Source organism: Manduca sexta, chromosome 13, assembly GCF_014839805.1.
Source record: "Manduca sexta isolate Smith_Timp_Sample1 chromosome 13, JHU_Msex_v1.0, whole genome shotgun sequence".
NCBI classification, from domain to species: Eukaryota; Metazoa; Arthropoda; class Insecta; order Lepidoptera; family Sphingidae; genus Manduca; species Manduca sexta.
Window position 1 is genome coordinate 8,600,954 of NC_051127.1, and position 11,848 is coordinate 8,612,801.

The following is an 11,848-nucleotide window of genomic DNA, read 5'->3' on the forward strand; positions in this document are numbered from 1 at the left end:
TAAAGCACAATAATGTTGCTATGTAATATTTTGATGCCAAAACAAATCGATGCTACAATTATTAAACATTCCAATTAACATAATGTCGTAATACGCAAACGAGTAAATTTAATATAGAAACGTATTATAGACGGAAAAAACTCATATCATAGGAAATTGAAAATAAATTCCTTTAAGCTTCCAATTACCACAATCGGGAACATCGTGCTACGATCGACATACTCACATAGATTTTTATATGAGTACAAACAGTAATTTAGGAGTGTTTAATATATTCTAAACAAAATCATTATATACCTATTGTGGTTTGTTACTCCGTTGTTTTTACGTCGTTTTATTGGCTTTATATTATAAAAGCGTATATCTTTTGTAATAATAAATACTGAGCAAAAACACACTTATTAAAAATAAATCCAAGTAGTTTACATTCGTAAAAATTCCAAAGCAAAATCCAACAATAATTGTCCGTAAGATTACAAAGAAAATATATTAAGAACCAAATTACAAACTCACTACAAAATCCTTATGATATTAAAACTTCATGAACCAAAAGACGCGACGACACATTAGATTTTCATGGAGCAATTTGCATTTTGGCGTTCTCAGTTTTCTTTCTACTGTTTTTAATGTAGTTTGGCGAGAATTTTAAACTACTGACCGTTAGCAAGTTTAAAATTCATCAGGTATCTTTTGAGTAGGATTATTAACTTGCAAGATTGTGTACTAGTACTCAGAAACATGATAGAATATGTTTGTTTGTATGTTTTCCAATTTAAATAATATCTAACAAATTTAATAAATGCGAACTTTTGTGAAAATAGATGTTTGTTAGAAGTAAACGCAAAAACAGTTGAGCGGAATTAGATGAAATTTTGCACATGGATAAATCATGTACCTACTGGATAAACACATTCCCTTTTTTAAATAGGTGACGCTGGAGTTGTGCATATGGCACTATGAACCATTACAGTGTTTTAGGGAGAAGCTTTTCGCACGAGCGAAGCCGCGATCAACAGCTACTTTCTTATCAACTCAACATTTACGTGGAATATGGTATTTACTTAACCTCATACGGCCTGAATAAATAAACGATCCTCATTGCTATGTTCAGGACGTTCCCGAAAAAAACCAGTTAAAATAAAACTTCTGTAAGCATATCAAAATATAGCAGCGATAGTCTAATTGGTTTTGGAACGGACTGCCGAGACGAATGTCCGTAGGTTCGAAACCTAAGGGCACACACCTCTGACTTATCTTAATATTATGTGTGTATTCTTTGTGAATTTTCGCTTGTTTTAACTGTGAAGGAAAACATCGTGAGGAAACCTGCCTACCTGAGAATTTCTCTATAGCGATTTCAAAGGTATGTGAAGTCAACCAATCCGCACTAGGCCAGCGTGGTGGACTAAGTTCTTATCCTTCTTAGTAGCAGAGAAGGCCCGTGCCCAACAGTGTATATATATATATATATATACAAGGCTAATATTACTATTATTATATTAATCATATCAAGCAAACTTTATTCTAATTAGTCAATTTATGCGATCAATCTGTATTGCGATCATAATCGTCTATTCAATCGGCTATTGATATTTAAAACAACATAACAGTACAGAGTTTAGTCATTGAATTGTTAGGCTTTGAGATATTAGCGTTTCAAATTGTCAATAGTATAAAACGAAAGATCGTCTCTTAGCTATATCCAGACAATTTTTACGAGGATGCAATAAAAATTCCATAACATTTGACAGCAACGAACGCAATTTGAATATATTTTATTGATGATTTTGACGTAAATAAACTGTATCAGTTACCAACGTAAATATTTATTAGCCGTATGAAATTTTCATCGTGCAGTAATGGACTTTCAATAGTGTATGCCAACAATACTTTCATATTCAGACCGGTTTCGCTCGAAATATTGTCTAAATCAGGGCTGGCGAACATTTTCATAAGTGCGCGCTATATATTGCTTAAAAAATTAGAGTGCGAAGAATGTAATTAATAATCTTCAGGCTGGTATTCAAAAACGTTACTTAGGTAAGTAAGAAGCAATGCTATGATAATAAGTCTTTTTGTCACAGTGCTTACGGCATGATAGCCTCCGCAGTCTATAGATATAAGGGCACCGTGATTGGCTAATATTGAGCTACAATTTTAATTCAGTTGGTTGTAAATAAAGTTGAACAAAGCCAAAAGAAACTAAGCCACTGACTACACATATTTGGCGAGAATTTTAAACTACTGACCGTTAGCAGGTTTGCGCGCACTTTAGATCCTGGTAAGTACTGTTTCTAGTATCTAGTAAAAATTGTTTTAATAATTACGTTTCAAAAAGCCTTAAATAATATACATATTGTATTGTAATTACACGCATACTTATATTGAAATATTAATGTTATTGTCAATAACAATCATATTCTACTTTATAGGTTTTTTTTTATTAGACGCGCCGATGGTTGGTCATCCCTGCTCTAATATACAGTGTTTGTCATTGCCAGTTCCCAGATTTTAGATGTTTATTTACGTCGTGCGAATGCATCTAAGTTGTTTGAAATTTTCTATTTCAATGATATTTTATGATTTGTTTCAGTGTCCCTGTAATAACTGAATTAGTTCCGCTGTCTCATTTGGTACGAATAGCGGTTTAGTTTGTTTTTAATGCAATATTTTCACTGTATGTATTTTAACCTATGTTTTTTTTTATTTCAGTGTTTTTTACATTTTTTGTATAACGGAACACAGGTTTAATATGCATGAATAAAATATAATTCATTATATATATGCTTTGAATATACCTATCTACATCTTTGTAATACCACATTCCATTTTCGAAATGTTTGTTTGCGAAGTTTACCTGTTCAAAATTTCGAAACCAACTTCACTGCAAACTTCACAACTGTTACCACGTTACCTATCTAATGTCATCCCTACTTCCTCTAAAGTTTGATCAGTCAACGTGACAGGAACAAAATAAATTATTAACATAATTAACAACTCTATATTGCCAAGTAAGGACAAGGGTTTAAGAGAAATAACCTTTTAGCTTCTAAGAGGTGCCAATGGTCACTAAGAAAATGTCAAGCGCACGCATCAATATTAAGCCATTAAGTTGGGTTTGTTTAACTAAGGAACAAGAACTTTGACAGGCCCGAGTGAGATGTTGACTCATGTTTAACTTGCAGATTAATCAAAGCTAACTATTAAACCGGTTTTCAGAAATAGAATGGCTGAAAGCTTTGGTTAGTGGATACGGGTGGCGTTTATGTGTAGATGTGTTTCTGTAATGAGGAATATGTATCGATGGTTAGAAGGCTAATGGACTTAATGGACATTTTTTTTGCGATGCTAACTATCATACATAATTAAAATCAGCACGTTTTTTTCATGTTTTTTTAACCTATTTAAAATAAAAAAAAAAAAACTATGTTAAGTCAATTAGTCTTTTAACCGTCGATATATACATATATATACATATAACTAAACTTAAAAGACTAATTGACTTAACATAGTTTTTTTTTTATTTTAAATAGGTTAAAAAACATGAAAAAAACGTATATAAGAGAAGCATTATTCCCGTCGACATCGTCATTAGTGGTTGCAGACTAGTGGGCGTCATGAGGGTAAAATGATTTAAATTTAACAATATTTTGTCACTTTACAATAATGATGATAGAAGAGTGGACAATTAGGACCGAGCAGCGGGTTCAGGGCACCGATCTTACTTAAACCAACAAATATTCTCAACGATCCAACTCGATCAGCCACTGACATGAATCCTCCATTCTATGTCCAAAGCACTCATGGCCTACCTGAATAGTAAAGATGGTGCCTCGACCCCGCTCGAGGCACGTGTCTTGCTCTGATTGGTCATTTCGTTAATTATAATTTTTAAATAAACTTTTATTACATTATCGTTAAGGCGTAAGTAAGGTTTTAAGTAATAGAAAAATGTAACAAATCAAATAAAATTAGATTAACAATTATTATGCGTTATACCCGCAAACAACAATCAACCGGACACATAGCTTACTCCGACATATACTTATATATTTATATTTTATTTATTAAGGATTGCCAACAACCTTAACAATATTATTTAAAAATACAATGTAATCAAAAAATATTAGACTAATTGCTATTTAAATGACAGGCAATCACAACAAAAAAATTTAAATATAAAAATTAAAAATCAGATTAACAATAAATCTTGCTTTGTTTTTTTTTACTAATTGGAAACTGCATTATCTCTTAGTGTTTTATACTATTTTTTTTCCCTGGAGAAATTTATTATGTGGATGAATCCGCGGGGAGCAGCTAGTCAAATTGTAGCCTCCGTAGCTATGCAATAAATTGGCTATGGAATTAGAAACCTCGATCCCACCAGAAACAAACGTCCGTATTATCAATGTTTTGAGGTATAAGAGTTGGTAGATTTAAATCCACTATATTTCTGATATATACAACACAAAATATCTAAATCTTTGGTCAGGAGTATATGTGACTTTTCGGATAATTATTAATAATTTAATTATTTTAACAAAATATAGACTTGCATATAGTATTATGTATCTACGGGTACGAAAAATTATGTGAGATAATATGCGAGAAAAAGATCTTGAGAAACTACGTGAAAGAGAATTCATTATGAGAAATATTTTAGCACAATTATCAAGAGAATAAGACCACCTTCATTACTTGAAACTATTAAGTAAATTAGTTTAATTATAGTTAATGCGCTAAGAACATTTTCAGGGCAACGATTAATTTCTCTCGTTGCGTTTGGTATGACCTCTGTGATGTAGAAAATGAGATATAATGAGGGGTTACTAGAGAAATTTCCAGGCTAAACTGTATTATCAATATAATTCATAACCAAAAATTAATACAAAATATAGCTGAAAATTGTTTTGTTAAGGCATTTTTTTCTGAACTTTCTTTCATCGTTTAAGGACAGTAGCAACAGCCGAGCAAATTATTCATCTTGTCATAGGTTAGATAAAAAATCACGTCACCAACTTTACACCAACGTTCGGCCAATAAGCCAACCATTCGTCACATAATACCATCATAGTAAAACCACACAAACCGCCACAGATGGTGCATCGGCAAAGCTTCATAATCGTCTGATAATCGCGGAACGAATTCATTCTGAATATAAACAACAATCGAGGATCGTTTCGGCCAACAACGAGCATGGCAGTTACAGCACACAACATGTTTCGTGAATTTGGCACTAGTGCGGGCATTGTCTCTAATTAAACCGGGATCAGATGTAGCGGCTTCGGCGAGGCACCACTCGATGCCACGTTTTTGGTTTCAAGCCAACAAGCTTCTTGTTCAACCCTCTGCGGAATGATGGGTCGTCGAGACCGATTGCTAATAACAATCTTATGTTTTATTAGTTGGATTGTTTTTATGTATTTGTAGTAGGTACGCGTTTATACTCAAATATTGTATACAATTAATTGTTAATTGTTTTGATAATAATAATAAATACAAAAAATGATAATAATCATTAACCCTGCTTAAGATATTTATCGCGACAATTTCGTAGAAAATATTTTAACGTTACTTTAATAATTCATTTCATAACTTCGTAACAATGAAGAATATAGTACGTTAGATTGACGCATCTTTTCTAGTCCACATTTTTGATGTGCTAAAACTACTCTATCGTTAGTTCTGTTCATAGCTGGAAGAAGGAGACTAAATAGTACCTGCTTGGTGGATTCAATAATCTGAAACAAAATACTTTTTATATTCCCTCTCTATCTGTTGTTATAAACATTACCTTAAGATTCAATATTAATACGTTAACCCTTATGAAATAATTATAATAAGATAACAAATACAATACTTTATTCTCATACAAAATACGTTTATCGTGATAATAAATAATATTAAAAAGATAAAAAATAATACTTTACCCTCATACAAGGGCTCTGAAACAATCGAAATATTTAAAAATAAATTATAATTCATTTGCAAAGGGGATTATATTAATTTGCGGTCTGATACGTCCCATGCGTAGTATTGAAACCCTCCACCGCTGAGAGGTTAAATGATTCCCTTGTTAAGTTTAATGTTTTTGTTCAGTACAGAGTCAAGCGGCTAATCATGGAGTTTTTCTTGTCAGTTTGCAATCTTAGTACGCTGTTTCAAGTATAAAGTTTGCTTTCATATATTCTTGTAAAGATGTATTCATGACTTCGAAATTTTGGTCTTTGAGCAGGTGACTTATCTTTACGATGTTCTTAAATACAGTGGTGACTATGATAGATGCGTCTTCTTTGATATCTATTTTATGCTAAACGCAATTGATACCTCAAAACTAGTTTTAATTAAAGCATTATTAAAAAATAATCCTTTCCTCAATATAATTAAGGTACAGGCTGCGAAAACAAAAGAATGATTAATGCATTACGAAGTCAGACAAATAAAATTATTAAATATAAATATCATTTTACAAATGTGGCACCAAATAATAAACGTTATATTTGGATAACTAGGTTTAAAGTAAATATAGTAATCTATATTAAAAATGTAGTAATGCTGAAATAGTAAGCATGGTTTTAATTGATTTAATTTAATTAAACACAAAAATGCGTTGGCATTTCATCATACTGAATTACGTAATTAATTAATTTTCCAAATATATTATTACTTTGTGAAATAAATTGACATAATTAATATTGCATAGATGGCCGACCAGACACGGACTAACAAAGCTGTCAGTGTTGAAAAGTCCCCCGGCACACATTAATACAAAAATTACTATCGTTTATACCTTTTATATAAGTACTATTTTAATTCAATTTTACTGCCGTTTGTTTTTTTTTTAATAAGTCAGGTCTGTAGGTCCTTATTTATATATTTGTTAGTGGTATGATATATTTTATATCCGCCTTGATAGCGACCACCATACATAAAGTGTTAAATCCCGTCATAGTGGCCCATGTAAGTGTGTCGCGATCCGGGTCAGGATGTGTATATACGGTTCCAACAGGACGGCATAATCGTGGCGACTACCGAGGTGTAATTATCTCTCGTCAGGGGCCTTATTCTCTATCCCGCCTTTATTTTAACAGCGCGTAACACAACGCATCATGTTTAGGACTATAGAAATTTGGCTTACACAATACCATTCCACGCACATTTCTCGAAGATAACATGACACGGCCGCGTTACGCGTTTACACTATCATACAGAATAAGGGCTCAGTACATTCTATTGGACCCTAGTCCACTTATCACCAGATGCAAAGATATCACTTTGCCGTCCACATAAAAACAAAAATATAACTAAGAATACTACTAATAGAAAACTTTACTTGGTCAATATTAATTTTATAATATAGGAATTATGATACCAAAATTGATATTTGATTTTATTCTATTAATTTTGCAACCTTCTTTCCCAAGAGACTTGTGTTATTATAATCCGTGTAAACACCCACACAGCGGCAAAAGTTTATTCTTAAAATGAATTAACGATTTTCTTTCCTGGGGGGTATTAACCCCGGTAAGCATTTATCAGCCCATACCTGTGTACATTTTTTTTTTACTAAAATAATTAATGTTTTGTTGCCATAATTATGAAACTATTTTAAAAACTTTTAAGGTGTAGGTTCGCTGCGATGAGATATCAGCGAGACCATAAGAGAATGGAGACTACCTTGAGACCGTTAGTTTTCGTGTTGTGTTCTCCTTTCTCGGTCACGCTAACACGCGACATACATACCAAACCCTACTCAACCCTACTCTCTTGAACTGGTTGGTCATGAAATACAACATTTTCGCTGTCTACATATGGTCTGCCAAGTAAATAATCGGCAGTTGACGATATAGACTGATAAACGCACAGCTAGTCCGAACATGACCGAACATTAAATTTAATAAACATATCGTAAAATAGTCGCATTGTTCACCGTCAGAGGCCGTGATAGCGTTTTGTTTTCGTGTTGCATCATGTCGGCGGAGAATTATTGTGATAAAAGCAAGTAATAACGCGCCAATGGGAAATAAAAGTGAATCCATCAAAGTAACAAATTTTTATACTTAGAATAAAAATAATTATATAACTTCCTTTGTTTATTTGGAATTTTATAAAACCTATAATATCATAGAAACCCTACATTAATAATATAGCCACGTGGAAATGTCGTCAAACGCTGACATATAAACGATATGGTCAGTTTAATTAATTTATTTATTTATTTACACGCTTTCTATGCACCAATGTATGAATATTGTCTACTAGTCAATCTGGGGGATGCAAAGATGAAACAATATAGTTTTAGTTGGCCATTTCATGAAATGATCAATTTTAAAATCTGACCACGATATATACAAAAAATATTTCAGATTCCGGTCTTAGACCTGTCTGTCACGGTCCTATACAACTTACAATATTGTATCATATAATATCATACTATATTTATTCAGTTTTAAATTGTTTTATTAAGTTAGGAAAAGGAACTTTAAGACGTCGCCATTAGAGCTCAGAGCGAAGCTGTGGTCATTAGATGGTTGTATTTTTAACTCCTCCGATGCAGAATGTACGCGGTCGTGAACTTTGCTAACTGCTCTAATGGGAGCAGTAATGAACACAAACAAAGGTTAACAACTCTGTTCTATATTCGAATGTTAGGATCCGGTCTGCGAAACTATGAGTTTTAATGTTTGAAATTAAATCATTTTTGTACTAATGCTTTCAGTTTGTTATCATAATCTATATATACTTTACACTATTATATAAATCTGAAGAGTTTTTATGTTTGAACGCGGTAATCACAGGAACTATTAAACCGATATTAAAATTTTCTTCACTAATAGGAGGCTACATTATTTCCCTTTATTTTTATCTCGGGCAAGTATTTATCCCAGAAAACTTTTTCACGGGAGCGGACCCGCAGGCTAAGGTTGTCATCAATATTTAGACTGCATTTAGACATTCAAATTGGAACCCAATAATGCTTACATTTTGCTATATATCCGGTTCCAATAGGCCGGCATAATTGTGCCGTCTGCCGAGAGGTAATCATATCAGTCGACATTCTATTTTACCCCACTACACTTACCATCGATAGCCTAGCTGGGTGTGGAACGGACTGCCAAGACGAATGTCCGCAGGTTCAAATACCAAGGGCACACACCTCTGACTTTTCTTAAAATCATGTGTGTATTCTTTGTGAATTTATCGTTCGCTTTAATGGTGAAGGAAAACATCGTGAGGAAACCTGCACATCTGAGAAGTTCTCTATAGGAATTTCGAAGGTGTGTGAAGTATACCAATCCGCACTAGGCCAGCGTGGTGGACTAAGGCCTAATCCCTCTCAGTAGTAGAGGAGGCCCGAGCTCAGCAGTGGGCAAGTATATAATACAGGGCTGATATTATTATTATTATTATACACTTACCATCAGGTGTAGTGAAGTTACTTTGTAGTGCACGTATACAAAATCCATCACACAGCATATTCAGTTTCACAATAAATACTATTAAAAAATAATTTCAACAACGCAGTAGAGGTTTTTAATACGCGGTTTATGCAGCTGAATATTAATAATAGATTTACTCTCGTCCAAACAACGAACGGTGAATGTAATCTTTAGTGTACACACAAATTTAATTAATTTTGTTATGGCATCAACATACAGAGTGCCGCGGCGGTCACTACATTCTTACCAGTTTGTGTTAATTTGTTTTGTTAAATATTGTTAACCTGAGTCTCAAGTCATGCTAAATGAGTATTGTTTGTACGGTTTAAAACAGGCTGGTAAGTGTTGTTTTTCATTTTGTTGCGTTTCGGCACGTAAGCTAGAATTAAAGTGCTTTAAATACTTCATAATTTTAATAATTACTAGGCAGATGAAAAATGGACTCATTATGTTAATTTTGTCTGAAGAGGTAATTAACTATTTATTTATGTATTTTTAATGTAATATAAGATTTTAGATATTAGAATACTGAATATTGAAATAGTGTAATAAAACTAGGTGTTGCTCGCGGCTTCGCCCGCGTGAATAGCCTCTCCCGCTGCAAAAATCCCTAAACACCTACTATATACTACTATGCCAGCGCCAGCTATATAAAATTTGATAACAAACACCCAATATGTCCCACGGGAGCAAATCACCGGGATAAAAAGTAGCTTATGTGTTAATCCTCTGGGACTAACTCGGTGGCGTTGTTGTACTGCATGCGCGGTACAACAGCGCTCTGAGGCCCTGGGTTCGAATCCTGGGTCGGGCAAAGTGATATTTGTATTTTTCTGCTCAGTATCAGCCCGGAGTCTGGAATTTGTGCCCGATATGGCGATAGGCTCGCCCCCTATTGCATCATGGGACGGAACACATTTGGCGAAAAGTGGGTGCCCTGGTTGCGCTTCTGCAAATCCCTTCGGAGATAAATGCGTGATGTTGTGTGTGTGTATCTGTATGTATTAATCCAGGACAGGATCAAGCCGTGTGCAAAATTTAAAAACACGGATGGTGAGTCGCTATCGTGTTTAATTCAAACAAACAAAATATTTTCATAAACTTTGGCATTTACAATATAATTAAGTGTGTGAAGTGAGATCTTTCCCTATGATAGCTATTTTAGTGATTAAATGAATCCCTCCTAGCCGAATTTCGACCACGGCGGCCAATCTCAACGGAGATCAGCCAGGTACGCAGGATATATTATAGTGCACTAGTGTGTGCGCAATAAACAGGTCCACTCTCTGTTCCTTCACTCTTATGATTCGATGAGATGGCGATCCGACATGACCGGATAGAGATCAGACCAACGGCTTCACGTGATTTCCGAGGCACATGAGTATCACACCGGCAACTTTCTGACTCCGAGCTGCGGCTGAGTAATTTTCAGGTGGAAAAGCCCAGTCACAATTATTTTTCGCCCGACCCGGGATTCGAACCCAGGACCTCAGCGCAGTAGTCGTACTTGTAGCGTGTATAATTACATCTACGCCACCCAGGCAGTCATCTATTTTAGTAAACAAATAACAATCAAACTATCAACAATACACTCTCTATTACAAATAAAAAAAAAATTATACGTAGTTGAAAAACGCCCTAAAATTATTTGCTTGTAAATATGTAAAATAATACGCCAAAAAATGTTTGTAGTTGCAAAATAGAACGTATAACTAGGACGGCAGTAACCATTTTCCATTTAAAAAGCAACAAAACTTATCTCCCCTTTAAATTAGCATCATACGTAATTAAACATCTTCAGAGATCGCACGTTACTTACCCCACATATAAATTATGGTGACCTGAACAAACAAAAATATTAATTGTGTGTGTATTATACACGGTTTTATCTGTTACGTTCATGTAGAGACACTGGAAGAGTCATTCATATAAACTACGCATTTTTATTCCTAATGTCACTGGCATAAGTTTTAAATTCGATTGACAAATAAATAGATTCTAGAGGTTCAAAACTTTATTTAAAGTCAGCAGCATCTTACTTCTGACTAATATTGTACACGCCAAAGCTTGTAAAAGATATTTGTATGTTTTGATTGTAAGCGCCATAACCGCAAAATGAATTTGGATGAAAAGGTACAAAATCTCGACTGCTTTCGTGCCGTAGATGCATTATAGCACGACTGCGGTTCTGAAGTTCCGGGTCCGACCCATCCAGCAAAGTGATATTGGGTTTTTCTACTCTTTAACAGCCCAGAGTCTGGAATTTGTGCCCAATAATGCGGTTGGTTCGCCTACTACCACATCATGGGATAGAATACAGACGACAAAAATTAGTGCACTTGTTGCGACTCTGGCTACCACTTTATAGAATAAAAGGCGTGAGTATATATGTGTATATGTGGTATCAA